Raw genomic sequence first — 19456 nt, 5'->3', positions numbered from 1 at the left:
TTCACTCAATTTCCATGGCCTCATCGCTGACTTCCCTTTCTGAGGGGAAGTTTGCTCCTTCCTCCTCCTGGCTCTCTCCTGTTGGAATGAATTCCATCTCCTCCTCTTCATCTCCCGGGGCCCCCTGGGAGTTCCTCCCCTCTCTGGGCGGATCTTTCTGGCTCTTGCCCTGATTCCTCTCAGGAGGACCAGCCCCTTTCTTGCCACTGGAAGTTCCAAGGTGTCCTGCTTGGTTGGGGAGGACCTACCCACTTATCCGGCTCCCTCCCCACAGAGACACACCCCCTTTTGCCTCCACCCCGGGGTCCCTTTGGGATATTACTGAAACTGGTGTTGCCTGTTAGTACCCAGGGTTGGCAGCTTCTTCTCCATCCCTCTGGTGGGCTGCTGGGCTGGTGTTGAAGGCTTACTCCTTCACACGCCCATGTATGCATACATATGGGTGTGTAGATGCTCATTTTAAAGTTACCATCCCTGTGTGTAAACGCTATTGAAAATCAGGCCCTTACATTATAAGTCCTCTGGCACAGGGAAATACCTACAGTAAATGAAGATAATCCATTTTGAAGTACCTGAAAGGTGGAATATAAATAAATGAAATTTACTGTAAGTTAGTAAATCATATGGTAATTTTCCCATGGTAAAACAGCATGCTGTTAAGAATAATAAGAACATAAAACCTGCCATACTGGGTCAGTCCAAAGGTCTATCAAGCCCAATATCCTGTTTCCAACACTGTCTAATCCAGGTCACAAGTACCTGGCAAGATCCCAAAACAGTGATGGATTCCATTGTGCTTATCCCAGGGATAAGCAGTTGATTACCCCAAATCCACCTTAATAATGGTTTATGGATTTTTCCTCCAAGAACTTATCCAAACCTTTTTTTAAACCTAGCTAATTAAACATCTTTCACCATGTCCTCTGGCAACAAATTCAAAATTCTTAATTATTTGTTGATTAAAAAAAATGTTTCAACTATTTGTTTTAAATGTATTGCTTAGTCTTTGTACTTTTTGAAAGAGTAAACAACTGATTTGCTTTCACTCATTCCAGTCTGTCTATTATTTTATAGACATTTATCATATCTCCCTTCAGTCATCTCTTCTCGAGGCTGAAGAGCCCTAACTTCTTTAGCCTTTCCTCATATGGAAATCGTTCTATCCCTTTATCATTTTGGTTGCTCTTCTCTGTACCTTTTCTAATTCTGCTTTATTTTTGTTGAGATACGGTGACCAAAATTACACACAATACTAAAGATGTGATTGCAGCATGGAGCAATACAAAGGCAATATGATATTCTCTGTTTTGATCTACATTCCTTTTCTAATAATTCCTAGTATTCGATTTGCTTTCTTGGCTGCCTCCGCACAGTGAGCAAAGGATTTCAGTATGTTATCCACAATGACTCCTAGATCTTTTTTCTGAGTGGTGACTCTTAATGTGGAACCTTGCATTGTGTAGCTATATTTTAGATTGCTTTTCTCTATATGTATCACTTTGCACTTGTCCGCATTAATTGTCATCTTCCATTTGGATGCTCAGTCTCCCAGTCTTGCAAGGTCCTTTTGCAATTTCTCATAATCCTCTTGTGATTTAACAACTTTGAATAATTTTCTGCCATCTGCATATTTGATCGCCTCACTCGTTCCAATTTCCAAGTTGTTTATAAATATGTTAAAAAGCAATAGTCCAGTACAGATACCTGGGGCACTCCACTATTCACTTTTCTCCATTGAAAAAATTGACCATTTAGCCCTACTCTCTGTTTTCTGTCTTTTAACATTGCCTCCTATCCCATTTCTTTTTAACTCCCTCAGAAAGACTCATAAGAGACTTTCTCAAACTACAGTTTAGTAAATGGACTCTTAATAAGGTAGGTTACCCTGCGTTTTGCTTTTTTTATGAAGTGCAAACTGCACTAGCACACTAAAAATAAATCTTGAGTCAGCATAATTGCAGCAGGGTATTTATTCTGTGTAGACACTTTTGCCCCAATTGACTAATAATTGGAAACACTGATTGATTGATCTGATGTCAGTGCCCAAATTCTCTCTTAAACATAAGCCTTTATATTATCACTTGAGTCTAGCAATAAAAAAAACTTCCCTGGAGTTGTCAGTTATTAGACAGAGGCATACTTGACCTGGAGTATAGTATCACAAGTTTTTAAACATTTCACTTCTGGTGTATATTACCTATCAAACTAAGCTGAGCAGAACCCATTAATGTCACAGTGATCAGTTACCAATGGAAATAAATAATTCATGTGAAGGGAATTAGTCTAATTAGCAGGCAGTTTGAGTCCTTTGATGAAGCTCAGTTCTAATTCCATGAAGGGCAGGAAGTGCTGTCATTAGTCAGCCCTGAGAAGACTTGTAGCTATTCTGAATGAGGGTAGACACCCTAGTGAAGTCATGTGTTTCCCCGGAGACAAACTGTTCCAGAATGGGACACGGTTTGTCTCTCCAGCACTGCATGATTCCTGCTGGGTTATTGTATGTAAGAACAAGCAGAGATCAGTGATCCCATCATTCTCTTGCTGACCATCATTCTGACAGCTGTGAAAATACATTCTCCATGCAAAGCAGGAAGCTGAGCCCTCAATGCTCGTGAAAACATTCAAAATATGGTAGATATGAGTTGCTTTCTGAACGGTTAAGCCAAACAAATAGAAAGCTAATTAAATGTAGCGCCCTGCCCATGCAGGGGCTCACGGAGGAGGTCATGAGCCAGCACTGGACGTCATGCTTCTAGGTTCTTCCTATACAGGAGGGAAAGATTTAGTCTTTCAGAGGCCTTAGTTTTCTGTCACCTAGAGCTCCTCTGCAAATCAGTCCAGCAAAGAGCAAAGCACACTCCACACTGTAGTAATACCAAAAAATAAAATCCTTTACTAATCATCTGATTGCAGGAAAGAAAATCCCATAGCCTGTCCACTATGGCTTAGCGTACCATTGAGTATAGAAAAATAAAGTCCAGTAGCAAATGCTGCACACCCTTGCAGGTAAGCTCTCTGGGCAGGAACCCTTCTCTCTAGGCTCTTCCGGGGTGCCTTTTTCTCTGACTGCAGCTCTTTTTCTCTCTTATCAATTTTTCTTTCTCTTTCATTATTCACAAGCAGATGAATTTCTGACCGATTCCTTTTATTCAGTCAGAAACTCTTAGGACCATCCTTTGTTAGGCAGCTTTTCCCGTTGAACTCCCACAAAGGCCAAATGTCTTTCTCTGACCTCTGATGCAAACCTTCTGACATGGATCCTCAGCAAAAATCTCATGAATCACTCTGGGACCCTAAGACAGGACCTCCCTAATCCTGAAGGCCAGGGTACCCAAACTTTGTGCCCCAGCCACCTCCTCAGAATAGGAAGCACTCTTCAGCACCTCTCTGTTGAGAGAGGTATTCCCAAAGAACAACCTCTCTCATGGAAAGAGAGGCTTGAAGATCCATGAACTATGATGGCAGAGGAGTTTTTCTAAACTCAAGATACCTTCCACTGGGGCATGACAAACCTCTTTGTCATGGTGTGCGAGGCCCATGTGCTATAGGAATATTGGCGCTGCCCAACTGGTAACCCCGCTGGGCTCTCACCGATGGTAGGCAGAGTTGCTTGAACAGGAACCAGATCTGGGTTTCACCTATACCAGCCTCTTTCCACCACAGGTTGAGCCCTTGGGGCCAGCAGGACTTAGGCAAGGGTCTCGTAGATAGCAAGCCAACACGGACCGAGAACAGGCTATGATCAGCTCAGACAGCAGGCAAGCAGTGAGAGAGTCCAGGCAGAGGTTGGGGCAGGCAGAGATCAAGCAGCGTCAGGTCCAGGCAGTGGTCAGGGCAGGCGGAGGTCAAACGGCATCAAATCCAGGTGTTATTTATTTGTCTAGATGTGAACCCTGGATCGAGATGAGAGATGTCTCCGACCACAGCGAGGAGCCCTGTGGGCCTCCCCGTCGATAGGCGGGGTCTCAGCAGCGTAGGACACAGCTCTATTATAGAGACTTTATTATGTAGGAAGGAAAAGGCAGAGCCCACAGAGCGGGAGCTGTAACTAAGTACAGTTCTGAGCAGAGAGGTATACCAGGGTGATACCACAGCTGAGATGATCCGGTAGTGGCCCGCAGAGCGGGGTATGCCAGGAAGTCCCTTCAGGGGTAGAGGTAGCCTCAGAAGTGCAGATCCGATAGTGGGCCGAGGAGCCTGTACAGTAGATGACAAGACTGAGGTGCAGGAACCCGGAAGTGGATCTTGAAGCTGAAGCAGCAATACCCTGCAGCTCAGGGTGTACTGGAATAGCTTCATTGAAGAAGGAGTGGTAGTGGCCCGAGGCACGGGGTACACCACAGGAAAGCTTCAGCCAAGCTTGAGTCGTTGAAGTCAGTAGAAGGTACTCACAAGTGGAAGTTCCAAGATAGAGTCCCAAGGTAGAAGGCCCTTCGAGGAGCCTGGTACCCAGAGCGTCCAAAACCCAGAGGGAAGTCTGGAACTGAAGGTCCAAAGTAGAGTGGATTGAGCAACGAGGAAACTCCTTACTAACTCGTAGTAGCAAAGGGCCGGTCAGTTTTACAGCATTGAGTTGACGTCATCCGGAGGGGACGCCCCCGAGGTTCCCGCCATGATGTGTACAAAGGAGGCCCTTGTGCGTGCACACGAGCCTTAGGTGATTCCCCTAAGCTCACCGACCTCCCCAGCGCCCATGCCATCCCGGGCACGCTGGGGAGGTGGTGGTGGCTGGCGGAGACTGCCACTCTTCCAATGATTGATGGTGCAGGGAAAAAAAGAGGTGAGCATGAGAGGTCACAGCCGTCTGCGACTGATGGGTGTAACACCAGGCAGTGATCGGAATACAGGAGATCAGTCCAGGGAGGCAGAAGACAAGACAAGGATAGAGGCTGTACAAGACAGAGGGCATGGTTGGACAAAGCTGGGCAGGATGGAACGAGACAAGGGAGGAACGAAGCAAGGCAGGCTAGAATGAAAGTAGGAACAAACACGCACTGCAGTAAGGCAGGGGGGACCTGTTGCTGGGCGGCGTTTGAGTGCATTGCTGGGGTTTAAATACTAGGGATGTGAATCGGTACCGGACTTCTTTCCGGTATCGAGTTCGGGTAAAAACCGCAGGAAATCTTCGTTCCCACGATCCTTACACGTTTTAATCGGCTGTGTCGTGCCGAAAAAAAAAAACCACCCGACCCTTTAAATGTAATTCTTTCACATCCCCAACCCCTCCGACCCCCCCCCCCCCCCCCAAATTTTTTAAGTACCTGGTGGTCCAGCAGGGGTCCCAGGAGTGATCTCTCGCTCTCGGGCTGTCGGCTGCCACTAATCAAAATGACGCCGATGGCCCTTTGCCCTTAGCATGTGACAGGGTATCCGTGCCATTGGCCGGCCCCTGTCACATGGTGGGAGCACTGGATGGCCCGTGCACGTTTGTTTTTTTTGCATTGGGAGTGAATGCCTAAAAACGGGATCTTTTGTTCAAATTGGCTGATTGAGATTTCCTAGTAAATAACTAGCCAGAATGCAGGCACATAAACAGGTAACTTTTAAGTAGTGCAGATAAATGCAAAGTTACAAGTGTGCATGTAAGCACTCACGGAACTAAATTTTCAAACACAAGATATCCACATAAATTGTGTTTGAATATCAGGTTTTGTGGTTAAATGTTTGTGCATAACGTTGCCCATTTCAAAATGATCATGTAAGTTCTGCAGTTTATTGGCAGACTGGATACATGCAGACATTTTAAAATTCAGCATATACCCCAAAATGACCCCGGAGCACTTAGATTCAGCATATAATGCAAAATGTCCCCCGGAACATCTCTTTTTTTTTATGCAGCCACATTAATATACATTCTAGTTGATTTTAAAAGCCCTATGCATGCCAAAGCCAGGGCATACACACGTGACTTGGCCTGGCGCGCGCCACGCTGATTTTAAAACCTGCACGGTTATGCACGTATCTACCAGTATGTACATAAAATATTTTTTTACCAGAAGGGGCAGGGCATGGGTGGGCCAAAACTGAACTATGAAGTCTGCATGTAAGTGTTTAAATGCACAAGCGCATGTAAGTCATGTAACAAAAAAAAGCTAGGCTAGTCCATGGGGTTTTGAGGCTTGGGACTAATAGGATAAAAGAGAAGCAAGTTAGCTAGGGGGTTTAGGAAGTCCTCTCCTTTACAGGGCCGAACTGGAAACAAACAGAGGAAACAGGTAATTGCATTGGCACGCATAGCTACTAACATTCCCCCCACTTACGTGCTTGAGTCGCCATATGCACGCGTCAATATAAAATTGCGAGCATAGCTGATTTTACAACACACGCACATATACTTACGTATTGTATAAAATCACTATGTCCATGTGCACATGCTGGCAAACGCACACACATGTGCATCCACGTGCAGATCTTAAATTTGACTTCATTATGAATTTGCACAAAGAAAAGTGAATTTTAAAAGTCTGGTGCACACCAAGATCGGGAGATGCGTGCACCCATGGAATTTTAAAAGCCACCCAGATGCACGCATATGTCACACAGCACACACATCTCACTTTCATTCAAGAAGGGGCATGGGCATTTTGGAGCGTGGCCAAGAGGTGCACATAAATACTTACTCGCCTGGGCACTCATTCAAGTTGACCATTACGTAACTTCACTTCTGCTATGGAGGAGGTGTACCTTAAAAAATAACAGAAATTAGCCATTTTTGCTGAGTTTAAAGGGTCTGGGGTAACTGGGAGGAGTGCAGTCTATCAAACCACGGGCATTTGGAGGACCTGGCTCTTAATTGAGTGAATTGGTGGATGAACTGGTGAAACTAGCAATGGTATTGGACGCTCGCACGATATAAAATGCCCTGACTTAGTGGTAGAATAGGGATTTATGTGACTAGGCATTTGCCCACTTAAAATAGGGTGCATATGCGTGCAAGTTATAAAATTGCCGTGTGTCTGGGTGCATGCCAATCCACATGCACCAAAGTGTGCTTGCGCACCGGTTTGAAAGTTACTGACTATAGTTTTAGGAAGCTGATAATCCACTTTAGCACATTCAGCCAATCTGCATGCATTATTCCCTTTTTTTTTTAACCCGTCTAAGTTCCAATGAAGCTTTTAAAAATTTACTCCAAAAGGTATCTAAACCATTCCTTTACAGAACAAAGCATAGAGAAATGGCTGCCTGTAAATGAAAAAAAATGAATAAAATAGACATTTTCAAATTGAAACCATATTCCATGGTTAGAACTGGTTAGGATCTTTAAAGATTTTAGTTTCACCTGTTACCCGAAATATTTCTTCCAAAATACATCAGAAAGTGAGAAACAGAAAGAGTGCTGTTATTAATTTATTTCTAAGCATTTGATATTCTGCCTTTTCCTGATTTTGTCTCAGGCAAATTACAATCAATAGTATCATGAAAATTACAATTACAGTTGCTTCACAAATTACAATCAAAACCAAAAACATTTCACATGAAGGTATTGCAAATATATGGTTAAAGTCATAAGATAGATTGTAAGTAACCATCTAGAATGCAGCATTATATATAGTTGATAATGAAGGGTCTACTTGGTGGGTTGGACAGCAATAATATAGAGATGGGTAGAAGAGTACAATGGTATATAGATAATAAGGCAAGCATCTAGTGCCGAAGTAGTAAGTATCCATTAAATAGGATCAGCACAGTGGTGAGCACAGTTGAGGACGTATGACTGAGAAGTTCTGCTAGTCAGGTAGGAGAAGGAAAAGAGTCTGTCCTGGAATTTAGGGGTAGGCATGGTCAAAAAGCCAACCCTTGATTTTTTTTTTTCTGAAGGTGAAGTAACAGTCCCAAATCTTAGGGGTAGCGGTGTTTCATATTTTTGGGGCATAGCAACTGAATGTACAAAGTCTCAAGTAAGTAGTAGGGCTTAATTTATAGACAAAAGGGAGGTGGAACGGTGGAGGGGGTGAGATGGGAGGGGCCAGGATCAGGGGTGACCTGGGCAAAGGGGTGGGGCCAGGTGTGAACTCTCTCTCGCACACACATATATACCCGAATCAAAGCCATGTGACTGCTCTTGTTTCAGGATAAGCAGTTTCAACAATCTCTGTTCTTCTCTGCTTCTTCTAAGAGCTAGGAAACCATAAATAATCCATGCAACTACTGGCTCTGTTGTGTTTCCTTAGGGGAGCCACAACTGAATTACATTGCAGGGTTGACTCTGTTTTCTTGGGTTCCATAAAAAAATGTGGCAGAACACAGTTCTGAGTTGTTATGCCAGAAATTAAGACCTCAATAAAGGACGCAAAAAGGAGTTGAATTAACACAAGGTTGTGAGCAGTAGTGCCATTAAGGTCAGGGTTGAAGCCTTGACAATTAGCACTACTGCTCATAAGTTTCAAACCTGTGCTAATTCAAACCCTTTTTTGAGACTGTTCTTTGCTCTGCAGCGTCTGCTTCAGTATCACCCCTTCTGTACTCTGCAATACAGGAGAGGAGAGGGAGAACAAGATGGGAGTGGCTGGATTAGGGAGCAGAGTGGTTGTTCTCATCTCTGTGTGCTCTGTGTCCTCCCTGCCTACTCTTCCCTTTCCTGCAGGCTGCCTGGAGGGGAAGGACTGGAATAGACCACCCCTACTGTTCTGCCTCCAAAGCCTGAAAAGAAGAGCCAGACCTGCATTCCAGGCCATTCCCCCACAAATTAAGCCCTGCATGTAAGATTGACTGGCAAAAGCCAGAAGCACTACCAGGAATATGCAGCACTTTACAGAGACACACAGGAGTCAGTTTTGGCTGCTTGGAGCTTACAATCTAGTCAAGATGGACAGAAGAACATAAGAAGTTGCCATACTGGGTCAAACTGAGGATCCATCAAGCCCAGCATCCTGTTTCCAACAGTGGCCAATCCAGGTCACAAGTATCTGGCAAGTACCCAAACATTAGTAGCAAGGGATTTACTTAATGCCAGTAATAGCAGTGGCTATTCCCTAAGTCAACTTGATTAACAGCACTTAATGGACTTCACCAGGAATTTATACAAACCTTTTTTAAACCCAGCTACATTAACTGCCCTAACCACATCCTCTAGCAACAAATTCCAGAGCTTAATCATGCATTGAGTGAAAAAGAATTTTCTCTGATTTGTTTTATATGTGCTACCTGCTAACTTCATGGAGTGCCCCCTAGTCCTTCTGTTATCCAAAGAGTAAATAACCGATTCACATTTACCCATTCTAGTCCTCTCATGATTTTATAGACCTACTTGCTATCAAACTAGGGTGAGAGTACATTGTACAAATCTCATCTTTGTGGACCTTTCCTCACTCCAAATCACATCAAATCTTCACTGATGTGTACTGTGCTGTTTGTATCTCTGACTGTGCATGTAAAACTGCCCCCAAACCCTAGACCACCACCAAAACCTCAGCTCAAGTTACTAGTTGACCCTACTACAGTGGTATAAATACTTGGCTAATATTTGTGCTACCCCAGAAGCACTCTCTCTCTGTCTGTCTCTCCCGACACCAGGAAGAAAAGGTGTAATTATTTTAGGTGATAATGTGCATTATGCTACTGTATACAACATTAAACAACCCTCATTTTCATAAACTCCACCCAAACATCTTGCAATGCAAAAAATTACACATGTGTTATGGCATTATAGCGGGTGTTAAGGCCCTAAGGCATTTTAATGAATGACCCCCTTGGAATCTTAGATCGTGTAATTACAGCATGGATTATTTTTCCCTATATGCATCACCTTGCACTTCTGCTATTTGGATGTCCAATCTTCCAGTCTTTCAAGGTCCTCCTGCAATTTATCACAATCTACTTGTGATTTAACTACTCTGAATAATTGTGTGTCATCTGCAAATTTGATTACCTCACTCGTCGTATCCTATTCCAGATCATTAATAAATATATTGAAAAGCACCAGTCCAAGTACAGATCGCTGAGGCACTCCACTGTTTACCTTTTTCCATTCTGAAAACAGATCATTTAATCGTACTCTCTCTTTCCTGACTTTTAACCAGTTTGCAATCCATGAAAGGACATTGCCTCTTATCCCATGACTTTTTAGTTTTTTTAGAAGCCTCTCATAAGGGACTTTGTCAAATGCCTTCTGAAAATCCAAATGCACTACATCTACCAGTTCACTTTTATCCACATGTTTATTAAACCCTTCAAAAAAATGAAGCAGATTTGAGAGACAAGTCTTCCCTTGGGTAAATCCGGCTGGCTGTGTTCCATTAAACCATGTCTTTCTATATGTTCTGTGATTTTGATATTTAGAATATTTCAATTATTTTCCCATCATTGAAGTCAGGCTCACCAGTCTATAGTTTCCCGGATTTTTAAATATTGGGGTTACATTAGCCACCCTCCAGTCTTCAGGTACAATGGATGATTTTAATGATAGGTTACCAATTTTTACTAATAGATCTGATATACTAATAGACAAGATACATGGACAAAAACAGATAAGAGGCTTTGGGTTATAGCAGTGAAGCACTGATTGAGAAGAACTAAACAAGCTGGGTTATAGCTGGGATTGGATGAGTAAATCTGCATGGAATGAGGCCTCTTAAGGTGGGACTCTTGCATCCTTCCTGAAATGTTTTATCTGATTGGATAAGGCTGCAGGAATCAGTGCTCAGGGAGCTGTGCATGACTTAGATTATGAGAATGCTGATTTTGCACCAGTTCTGTTCCCAATGCATCAGGAGTCTACAACCTCTCCATGGATCCTTGAAGGATCTTGGGGGCCTCAAACAGGTCTGGTTTTCTGCATGTTCAAACTATGCATATTAACCATGCTTGAAGAAGATTCATCATGGATATTCTGAAAAACCAGCTTATTTGTGGCTTTAAAAGAGCAGGGATGTGCATCTCTGTGTAAACCCCTCCTCCCTTTTCACCAGGGGTCACCTTCCCAGCCTCGGGAAGCATAGTGGTTACTGTGCACAGGTGGAGAAATAAATCTCTGGGGCCATGAGCTGGGGGCAAATAATACATTTATTATTTGCAGGGCCAAATAATAAATAGTTTACTGCAGAATCTTCAGGATCAAAAATTTTCAGGCCGATGCAATATTGGCACGCATTAAATGGACGCTCATGATTGAACGCTCGCTCTCTTAACATGCACCAGTCGACCTCTCCTAGGCACCCAATTTAAAATTTAAATGTGCTGCCAAAGTAGAAAGGAGGCACTAGGGAAAGTTTTGCGTCCCTAGCGCCTCCTCAGCATTTGGCACCCAGGAGAGGTGGCTGTCAGTGGCAGGGGAGGTTCTATAATGAGACAGGGTGAGGCGCCTGCTTCAGGCGGCAGAATTTTGAAGCGGCAAAAAGTGCCACTTCAAAATTCTGTCCAGCCCCCGCCTCACCCTGCCTCCCGTCGCTCCACCCTCCTGACCCCCTCTCCAAGACTCACGAAAACCCGTGGTGGTCCAGCCACTAACCAAAATGGTGCCGGTGGCCTATCTGACGCTCCTGGGCCATCGGCTGCCAATAACCAAAATGGCGCCGGTGGCCTTTAGCCCCTACCATGTGACAGGGGCCACCGGCACCACTTTGATTAGTGTCAGCCGATGGCCCAGGAGCGTCAGATCGCTCCTGAACACCCCGCTGGACCACCATGGGTTTTTGTGAGTCTTGGGGGGGTATTTTATTTAAATTCAGGGGGATGATGGCATGTGGTCCCCGCCTCAGGGGGCATATTGCCTCGCGTCACCCCTGGTCAGCGGGTTAGGAAAACAGAGGAACTACAGAAAAGCAGTATGTTTTGTTTTTCTGTAAACTTTTGGGGCTCCTCAATAATTAATGCCTGCTTGGAGCAGGCATTAATTTTTTAGAGTAAAAATGTGCGTGTTGGGCGCACTTTTTTTTTTTTTTTGCATCGGGGGTAGTAGCTAATAGTCCAAAACGCACGTCCAAGTGTTGGTAAAGTCGTGCGCTCAGCCACGCGCACTGCATTGCATCGGCCTGGATGACAGTAACAGTTCAGGTAGATGCAGAAATCAAACAATTACAGTTCCAGAAATCTCATTCTTTTCCTTAAAGCTTCTCTCTTTAAATAACAGTTTCTTCTTACAGCAACACAGTAGCCCTGGCTAATTTGTTTCTCTTCTCCTTAGTTAGCAAAACAGTTGCTCACAAATTATCCTGCTCAGCTCAAGGAAAAAACCCTTCTGGTACAGCCCCAAAATAAGTTCCCCCCTGGCGTAGTTTAGCATCCTGGCTCAGGTGAGCTCCTGTTTGTTAAGGCAGCTTTTATCTTTTACTCTGTTAACTTCCAAGCTGTATTGCTCTCTTTACTGCTTATCCTCTACTCTCAAGCCTCTGGGGATTTTTAGTGGAAAATCCTTGCACTCCTTACTGCTCCCTTCTGCAATCCTGAGTGAGGATCACGGCCCCATGCCACTCCCTGTCCTTGCAATCTGAAACAGCCCCAGACTCAGTAGTAGTCAGGTCTTTTATCACCTCTGCTCATCACCTGCCTTCTTGTCTGTCAAGAAGGCAGGTTACACCTCCTGACGCGTAGCTGACCCAGGGCTCTGGAATATTCCGATACTGCTTCCAGATTAACCTTTTGCCCCATGCACATCCTGTGTACTTCCAGCAGATGTTTACATACAGTTTGCAACCATTCAAGGCTCCCATAAAGAGGAAACCTGCATTTTACTATTAAATCTATACAGCTCTTATAAACTCCATGCATATTCTGTGGCATGGGAGCCACATCTGCCTTACATTCTGTCCTTCCGACTTCACGAGTCCTTTGAAATGACTATCTGCGCATTGCAAATTAAAAAATAAATTAATAAGTCATTCCGTGAATCATATTGGATATCCTTATTGCAAGTAACACATATATTATGAATCAGTGAAAAGAAGCTTGTTGCCAACACGAAGTCATTTACAGTTGGTGTGTGTCAGGGATTTTCACATAGGAGAAGCAGCACAGGTCTGAAAGTCACTTATACCACCACCACTGATGGCTGAGTGATGTAGGTGCTCGGAAATGCAAGGAAAAAGTTAACAATAAGCTGTTAATGATGTGTCCTGATGAGCTTAAATTGATTTCTAACACAGAAATGAAGTGGGAAAGAATGAATAAAGACATTCAACACAATAAGTGATTTTTATAGAAAACAGAACAATGTAGGACTCTAAAACTGTAACTCAACTGTCTAAGCACTAAGTAACAGTGGAGTGCTAATATTGTCTATAGTTCCCAATTCACAAGTGCCACATTATCTTAAATTATATTCCAAGGTTGGGTTTTGAAAGATTTTTGTTAGAAAACAAAGAAATTTGGTTCGAGTGCTTATTTCTCTTATAATTTATTTTTATTTTTAGAGTGTCAAACATGAATACATTTAAAAAGGAATTTGTGCATTGTCTGTTTTTTTTATTTTGATATTGAATTAGAAATATCTAATCCTACCTGTGATATCTGCAAAAATAGAAGCCCATTTAACTTGGCCTCTGTCCATTCAATACATGGAATAGGCATTTTCTCTTCTGTTTATCCATTTGAAAAAATCATCTAAAGGTTAAAATAAAGATAGTAAATACCATAAAGATATAGCATTGGCTGACACAACTGGTTCCTCCTCCTAATAATATAAAATAATAATTTGTGCATACTGATAAAGAAATAAATTGTTTGAGGTTTATTTCTATACAGTATATATGTATAGATAATATGTAAGCATTATGTTGCATGGTGTAAATCATCTGCCTGCCTTACTATAATATACTTATTAAATCAATGATCCACAATGGACTGGGAATTCTCTAATAGTTAATGACCTGTCTGGAGGAGATGGGAATCTGAGATATAACAAAGGTCCTGTAACTCAGACACAGGATTGACAGCATTTATACCCTGTCTATGGAAGGGTTTTTCTTTTTAAAATATATATTTATAAGTTTTGAAAAATAATATAACAAAGCAAAAACACTCTGTTATTAGAAACATAGGAGGAGTTATAGGCATCAAATAAAGAAAATAATAATAGAAAACACTGGGAGAGAGAAAATACAGGGAGTATTCAAGTACTTAAAAAAATTAAACAGGCTTAGCATAAATCGAATAGCGAATTACTATATCCTATGAGGAAGATATAGGCGAGGATATCAAGGATTTCCTAGATTCCAAGAACTAAGTTGGTCTGGCAAAAAAATTATGGAGCATTCATTCATGGGTAATGCAATCTAAAGGAACAACCAATTACAATTGCTTCTTGATGTAATAAAATAAATTGTCTGCGATGAATTTGAGTTGCCTGGATCAAATCGGGGAAAATTCTAACAGTCTGACCATAAAAAAGGGAATTTATATTCCTAAAATACCTTTGTATTACTTTACTCAAATCCTGAGAAGAATGAAAGGAAAAGAATAAAGTCCTATGCTCAATAACGTCAACATCAGAATTTTCCAGGAAATTAGATAGGTCATGAGTAGTAGAATTGGAGCTAACAGAGGTATTATTAGGAAGAAATAAAAGTCGAGAAACACTAGGTAACTGGTCATTAGAAAAACTCAAAATTTCCAGGAAATATTTCCTCAAAGTTAAGTACGGAATTTCCCCCATAAGCTTCGTAAAAGTATGTAACTTCAAGTTTAAATTCCTAAACTGATTTTCAAGGTGTTCAGTCCTTTTAGAGAGGGAATTACAGTCCTTAACTGTGGCCACATTGAAGGTTTGAATCTGTTTCAAATTATCCTCAATATCCGTGATTTTAGAATTAATGGCCATAAGTTGACCTTCATGAGATGAAATAGACTGTTCAAGATAAGAAGAAAGGACGTCCATATTTTGGATGCAAGAGTTCAAGGACATTCCAAATCCAGACTTTAGTTTCCAAAGGAAATCTAATGTCGCTACAGCCGGTCGGGAGGAATCACTAAAGAGGCAGAAGGAAAAATACTCTGGCTCAGCACGGGCACCACCGCCGAAGCACCAACCAAGCCTTCCTCCTGACTGCCTGTCTCCAAAGCTGCAGAGGGAAGGAACCGGCATCCCCTCAAGATGAGATTCTTCGGCAGGGCAAGATGGAATAAAATGCCCAGGAGCAGTCTAACTTCCAGCCCCTCCCACAGAGATTACTCCAGCCGCATTGCAAGTCATTGCCACGGCATTGGATGATGACTCGCATCTCTGCACCAGGGGTAGACGGTCATCCAAAGGACTCAGGGAAACTTCCTCTGCCTGCGACTGCCGTGCTCCCTGAAGAGCTATTGAAGTTGCGGTGAAGCTGGTGATAAGCTGCTCTCCGATAGGTTGGGAGGTTTCAGAGGGAAAAACCCTCACCCAGCCTTTGTGTTTGGGAGGCATAAGTCTCCAAGAAAAAGCTTAGAGGAAACAAGTATGGGACTGCAGTGTGGAGCTTCACCTCTATGCTGCCATCTTGTTTCCTTCCATCTGTAGAAGTATATTCAACACAAAAAAGTGAATAACATAGTAATCTTAAAAAATATAAAACAAATGGTATCAGACAAAAGTGCTAACTTGTGCTATACTAAAGGAGTGCTAACACATAAGTTATAATCATTCACATCTAAAGTATTTTATTTATTCATTTTATCAATAAAATGTTTTTTTACTCAACACATATTTAAACTCTGGAATTCGTTGGCAGAGGCGGTGGTGAAAGTTGCTGGTATTGCTGGATTTAAAAAAATGTTTAGACAAGTTCCTAAAAGAAAAGTCCAAAAACCATTACTAAAGTGGATTTGGGGAAATCCACTGTTTATCCCTGGGATAAGCAGCATGGAATCTATTGACCTTTTGGGATCATGCCAGGTACTTGTGATCTTGATTGGCTACTGTTGGAAACAGGATACTGATCTTGATAGACCTTTGGTCTGACCCAGTATGGAAAATCTTATGTTCTTATGTCTAAAAAATATCAGTCTTATCAAAAGGGGGAACAGAAACTGTCCATAATATACTGACCTGTTTTGTAGCAAGTCCAATAAAATGGATAGACCCAATACCAGCATTTCAGCAATCCAATTGCCTGAATTGGGGCCTGTCTTCAAAATTTCAGTGAACCATGACATCATAAAGATAACCACCTTCTTGCCTCAAAATGATATGACCATAAAATTGAACATTTTCTTTCATCACAATACTTAACTGGGAAAAGAGTACAAGAAGAGCTTTTATGATTTTGAAAAATGGCTGACTTTCATGGAAGAGTCTCTCATTGGATCAGCAACATGTCCCAAATAACCAATCAGAAACCAGCATTTCAAAACTAAAAGTATATCAAAAATATCCAAAAAATGGTTAGAGAGACAACATGATTAGACATATTAAAATCTCACACAGCCAATCAGAAGGAAAATTGTTGCCGATTCAGGCCAAAACATGAGCAATTCAAAAAATGACGTTTCTCTTTAACAAAATCAATAGAAAATAAATTCTACATTATTTACTTTAAAGCATCATTCTAAGTAAACTCTTTCCCTACAATCTTGTTGTTCAAGTGTCCAAAAATATAAATGTTAATGTATGGTGGAACAGACTCACAAATAATCACATTGCTAGTACCAACAAGAAAAATAATGTGAGAAGTTCATTATTGCATTATAAATTTTAGGGATTTTTAATGGTATTTTCCAATAAACTGGGTTGTTGTTTTTTTTGTTTGTTTGTTTTTTTTAGAAAAAGAAGCCATTGACATAATCATTCTGAGTCATTAGGTCAGTGAGATGAGATATTTATTATTTCAAGTTTTTACTAGAAAAAATAAAAACATGATAAAAGACACAAAAAAAGAGTTTGAATTTGCACAAGTTTGAAACTTGTGAGCAGTAGCATCAGTTGCCAAGGTTTCAAACCTAGCTAAAGTCTATTTGTGCATCTTTCATAAACATTGGGAGGATAATTTGCAATCAAATGCATACAGTAGCATATACGCGAGCAGATCTACACAAGTATTTTATAACCCATGTGTGTATACAGGTGTTTTTATAAATATGTGTATCTGTACCCTGCAATATATGCATGTATGTATGCTTATGTACAAATACATGCAATGCATTGAAACCACGTATATTAATGCATTGAACGCACATACTGGGCCGGATTTTAAAAAGGTTACGTGCACCAGGCCTATTTTAAAAAGGCCCAGCGACGCATGTAAGTCCCGGGGCTTTACTAAAGGGGTGGTCTGGGGTGGGGCCAGAGGCCTCCGCCAGAGCAGCCATTGCCGCTGTGTTGGAGGATCGCGTGCCGGCAGGCTGCCAGCTCGCGCAACTTGGAACATAAGAACATAAGAAAATGCCATACTGGGTCAGACCAAGGGTCCATCAAGCCCAGCATCCTGTTTCCAACAGTGGCCAATCCAGGCCATAAGAACCTGGCAAGTACCCAAAAACTAAGTCTATTCCATGTAACCATTGCTAATGGCAGTGGCTATTCTCTACGTGAACTTAATAGCAGGTAATGGACTTCTCCTCCAAGAACTTATCCAATCCTTTTTTAAACACAGCTATACTAACTGCACGAACCACATTCTCTGGCAACAAATTCCAGAGTTTAATTGTGCGTTGAGTAAAAAAGAACTTTCTCCGATTAGTTTTAAATGTGCCCCATGCTAACTTCATGGAGTGCCCCCTAGTCTTTCTACTATCCGAAAGAGTAAATAACCGATTCACATCTACCCGTTCTAGACCTCTCATGATTTTAAACACCTCTATCATATCCCCCCTCAGTTGTCTCTTCTCCAAGCTGAAAAGTCCTAACCTCTTTAGTCTTTCCTCATAGGGGAGTTGTTCCATTCCCCTTATCATTTTGGTAGCCCTTCTCTGTACCTTCTCCATCGCAATTACATCTTTTTTGAGATGCGGCGACCAGAATTGTACACAGTATTCAAGGTGCGGTCTCACCATGGAGCGATACAGAGGCATTATGACATTTTCCGTTTTATTCATCATTCCTTTTCTAATAATTCCCAACATTCTGTTTGCTTTTTTGACTGCTGCAGCACACTGCACCGTCGATTTCAATGTGTTATCCACTATGACACCTAGATCTCTTTCTTGGGTTGTAGCACCTAATATGGAACCCAACATTGTGTAATTATAGCATGGGTTATTTTTCCCTATATGCATCACCTTGCACTTATCCACATTAAATTTCATCTGCCATTTGGATGCCCAATTTTCCAGTCTCACAAGGTCTTCCTGCAATTTATCACAATCTGCTTGTGATTTAACTACTCTGAACAATTTTGTGTCATCTGCAAATTTGATTATCTCACTCGTCGTATTTCTTTCCAGATCATTTATAAATATATTGAACAGTAAGGGTCCCAATACAGATCCCTGAGGCACTCCACTGTCCACTCCCTTCCACTGAGAAAATTGCCCATTCAATCCTACTCTCTGTTTCCTGTCTTTTAGCCAGTTTGCAATCCACGAAAGGACATCGCCACCTATCCCATGACTTTTTACTTTTCCTAGAAGCCTCTCATGAGGAACTTTGTCAAACGCAGTCTGAAAATCCAAGAATACTATATCTACCGGTTCACCTTTATCCACATGTTTATTAACTCCTTCAAAAAAGTGAAGCAGATTTGTGAGGCAAGACTTGCCCTGGGTAAAGCCATGCTGACTTTGTTCCATTAAACCATGTCTTTCTATATGTTCTGTGATTTTGATGTTTAGAACACTTTCCACTATTTTTCCTGGCACTGAAGTCAGGCTAACCGGTCTGTAGTTTCCCGGATCGCCCCTGGAGCCCTTTTTAAATATTGGGGTTACATTTGCTATCCTCCAGTCTTCAGGTACAATCGATGATTTTAATGATAAGTTACAAATTTTTACTAATAGGTCTGAAATTTCATTTTTTAGTTCCTTCAGAACTCTGGGGTGTATACCATCCGGTCCAGGTGATTTACTACTCTTCAGTTTGTCAATCAGGCCTACCACATCTTCTAGGTTCACCGCGATTTGATTCAGTCCATCTGAATCATTACCCATGAAAACCTTCTCCATTACGGGTACCTCCCCAACATCCTCTTCAGTAAACACCGAAGCAAAGAAATCATTTAATCTTTCCGCGATGGCCTTATCTTCTCTAAGTGCCCCTTTAACCCTTCGATCATCTAACGGTCCAACTGACTCCCTCACAGGCTTTCTGCTTCGGATATATTTAAAAAAGTTTTTACTGTGAGTTTTTGCCTCTACAGCCAACTTCTTTTCAAATTCTCTCTTAGCCTGTCTTGTCAATGTCTTACATTTAACTTGGCAATGTTTATGCTTTATCCTATTTTCTTCTGTTGGATCCTTCTTCCAATTTTTGAATGAAGATCTTTTGGCTAAAATAGCTTCTTTCACCTCCCCTTTTAACCATACCGGTAATCGTTTTGCCTTCTTTCCACCTTTCTTAATGTGTGGAATACATCTGGACTGTGCTTCTAGAATGGTATTTTTTAACAATGACCAC

General features: G+C 41.8%; 1 protein-coding gene across 2 annotated transcripts in view; it reads left to right on the top strand.

Annotated features, from left to right (window-relative positions):
- The window catches only part of LOC115093684 (dynein heavy chain 11, axonemal-like), a 586171-nt gene that overhangs the window by 317189 nt on the left and 249526 nt on the right, over positions 1 to 19456 (top strand). The gene's annotated exons all lie outside the window — the stretch shown is intronic.

The sequence above is a fragment of the Rhinatrema bivittatum genome, chromosome 6, assembly GCF_901001135.1.
Source record: "Rhinatrema bivittatum chromosome 6, aRhiBiv1.1, whole genome shotgun sequence".
Taxonomy (NCBI): domain Eukaryota; kingdom Metazoa; phylum Chordata; class Amphibia; order Gymnophiona; family Rhinatrematidae; genus Rhinatrema; species Rhinatrema bivittatum.
The sequence above is the reverse complement of the archived record's forward strand: the minus strand, read 5'-3'. Positions and strand labels throughout refer to the sequence as shown.